Source organism: Pteronotus mesoamericanus, unplaced genomic scaffold (genome assembly GCF_021234165.1).
Source record: "Pteronotus mesoamericanus isolate MK-2021 breed Mesoamerican mustached bat unplaced genomic scaffold, CSHL_Meso_final contig_263, whole genome shotgun sequence".
NCBI lineage: Eukaryota > Metazoa > Chordata > Mammalia > Chiroptera > Mormoopidae > Pteronotus > Pteronotus mesoamericanus.
Window position 1 is genome coordinate 11,292,132 of NW_026555112.1, and position 3,280 is coordinate 11,295,411.

The 3,280-nt window shown below is 38.7% G+C and overlaps 1 pseudogene; it reads right to left on the reverse strand.

The window, feature by feature from the left end:
* Nucleotides 1-1,926: 1,926 nt before the first annotated feature.
* LOC129071279 (60S ribosomal protein L35a-like) lies at nucleotides 1,927-2,309 on the reverse strand (annotated as a pseudogene).
* Between the last annotated feature and the right edge of the window lie 971 nt (nucleotides 2,310-3,280).

Sequence of the window (3,280 nt, forward strand, 5' to 3'; positions counted from 1 at the left end):
CTGAGTTCTGTGAGTCCTTCTGGTGAATTATCAAATCTGAGGGTAGACTTGGGGACCACTGACACATGCAGCATTTAGTATGGTGTCTAGCATACAAAGGTGTTCATTTAAAGTTGCCTGAGTGAGTAAATGAATGAATAAATTAACTAAGATAAAGGATCCATGCCATGTTAACTACCTATCCAAATTCTTCTTTCCACTCCACTTTCTCCTTCTGCCCCTCCAAATACATTTTCTTTTTTCTCTCCCACTCGAATTTTAAATACCAGATATATCTACAGTCTTGTAAAATAGCATCCCTTAAAACCATCACCAAATATAAGAATGGTTGACAGAAAAGTAAGATTTAGAGATCAAGGCCACTTGGGTAAACAGAGCTTTGCCTCTGCAGATCACCTCTGCAGTGTTCTGCGTGGGATAACTTGCTTTGCTGCTTGACTCCTGCCCCCCTGGGCAAGATGGAACTCAGCTCAGGAATGCATCCACCAAGATCTGACTCCAGGTCTTCCTTGCTGTCCTGCATCGAAAAAATAATAAGGAAACCTTCTTTGTTTGCATGGGATTTGACAGCCCAGTGATGGAACTGGGAAGCAGCCATGGCCTTAGCTTGGCTGCACTTACACTGTTCACATATAATGACACATGTATGTGTGAGATTTAACGATGGATGGTAACATTCAAGGTCTTGAATAGCTTCCCTTAGCCTACTGCACTGGCATCTATCATTTTAATGGCCACCAAGAAAGAAAAAAAATATGGTTCTCATTAATATCCTGAGTTTGACCTTCCACTTGTCTTGAATTGAAACTCACTAACAGCCTGGAATGCAACTGTGCCTATTAAAAGAATGGTGAAGTCTTCTTTCCTGGTGTTACTTCATTTTTCCCATAGAGTACAAAATAGAAAAGAGGAAAGTCAGGACTGAGATAGACAGGGTTATAATGGGAGAGCTATTTCCCCTTAAGGTACTCAAATTAAGAAGACTATGATATATTCTGCTGGACTAGAAATTAAGGCAACTTGTGAAATCACTTGACTAAAGCACCAAAAAAAAAAAAAAAAAATGAAAATAACCTATAATCAGAATTTGCCAGAATTCAGAAAGTCAAGTTTATTGATTCTATGAGCTAGGTGACAATCTAATAAAAATTGGGCAGAGTCAGTTTCTGTTTCTTGCAACCAAAGAATTCTAAATAATAGATATTATGCACCACTTTGTATAAGATGTGTCCACACTGGAATCTGTCATGGGATGGTTCAGCAGGGGTTCCACAGAAGTTATGAAGCTCCAGTGTAGTAGTAATAACCATAGTGGAGCAATTACATCCCTGTGATATTTGCCTTTCTAGTGTATGTGGGTAGGAGTTGGAACAAAGTATTCATTGCTAAGCAAATGAATACTGCAAACAAAGGTGAAATTTGGTCTGCTTAAGTACAAAGGCCAGCAAACTTTTAAACACTCATAAAACAATTCTGTGTAGTATGAATGAGTTGATTTATAAAGCACTGTTGCTTTATGTACTTGAATGTAACAAATACAGAATTTCCTTATAAAATCTATAATTCTGGTTTTACAGTTTTAAAAAAACAACAAAATTGGATTAGATTAAAGATAATAAATTCAGTTTAATGATCCTTGGAATCAATTTATTTTAAAGAGAACATAGAGCATATCGCTGGTCTTAAATAGAGACTTATTGAATACTTACTCTTTTCCAAAAGGTGTTGACACTTTTTTTTTTACTCTTTAAAATAGATTGTATTTACTTATTTTAGAGAGGGAAGGGAGGGGGAAAGAGGATGAGAACCATTGACGTGTGAGAGAAACATTCACCAGTTGGCTCCCGTTTGCATCTTGACCAGGAACTTAATCAACCTGCAACCAAACCATGTACCCCAACCCAACTGAGCCACACCAGTCAGGGCTGTTATTTGCTTTTCAGTTAAGTTTAAATCCTCAAGGGGTACAGCATTACACGGATTCTGTGTCCAATGGCCTTAGCAGGAAGATTGCTTCGGAATTTAGCACGGACCATGCCACTGTTGTCATGAGCACGAGTTACCTTTCCCCAGATGACTCTGGTTTTGTTTGGCTTACCACCAGAAGTCACTGTGTTGTTCTTTGCTTTACACATAGGCACATCTCTTGCCCAGATAGAATTCAGTTTCATCTCGAGCATAAACACCTTCAATTTTAAGAAGAGCTGTGTGTTCCCTCTGGTTCCGGAGACCCCGTTTATAGCCAGCAAAAATGGCCTTGGACCACAGCCTTCCAGACATACTTGTCGTTGTAGAAGTCCTGTTCCCAGCAGGCCCCAAAATTCAGCAGCAAGAACTCAACTCCCCAAAAGGTGTTGACATTTTAAAAAGATAAGTATTAAACATGTACTCTAGGTATAACAGAGTATAATGTCTATGAGCTATACAATCTCTGCCTTCACAAGTTTCCAAATTAATTGGGAAGCTACGGCATTGACAAGCCCATAAAAAATTAAGTTAAAAAAAGTAGCAATAAGACACAGAAGTTATGTAATAAGAGACCTAAAATCTGGTCTCTACTATGAGTATTTCATAGCGATACCAGAGATACAGTTAAAAACTGACCAGTATTAAAACAGAGCCCATGCTATATCAGTGGTATAAGAAAAAGTGATGTGAAAAGATAGAGGGAGCCATTAATTTTGTCTCATACATCTGTGAAGGCTTCACACAGGAGGTTACAATAAATATGGAACGTGCATAATGAGCACAATTTACTATAGAAAGGATGAGAAGGAAAGTCTTCTAGCCTGAGAAACTGTAAGAACAAAATTAGGACAAACTTGGCTAGTCAATGTGCCTGGTGTGTGCAACATATGGGAGGATGAAGAGTTAGGCAAGACCATGTTAGAGACATCACAGGGAGAAGAAATTGGAAGCAGAAGACTAGTTCTTCATTATTCCACGTGCCTACCCACCTGCTCTGTTGAGGAGTATTAACAATTAATGGCTGCCTGAGGTTGAGTCTTTGAACAGAGGTTGCAAACTCAGGAGCCACGGGCAGATCTGAACTCCAGCTATGTTTGGCACAGCTTATTTAGTTTGTTTCTTTGTGCGTTTTAATTTAACCCAAACCTTAAAACAGATTTCCCATCAAAATCTAGATTTTCACCTTCTCTAAAAAAGTCAGATTGGACAAAACTGGACTCACTTTCAGCCAACACTGAGTAGGAAATGAATTCCTGAACAAGGGACATCAATAACTGACTTCCCATTGTTCCCACCATTTATATTTTGTCCT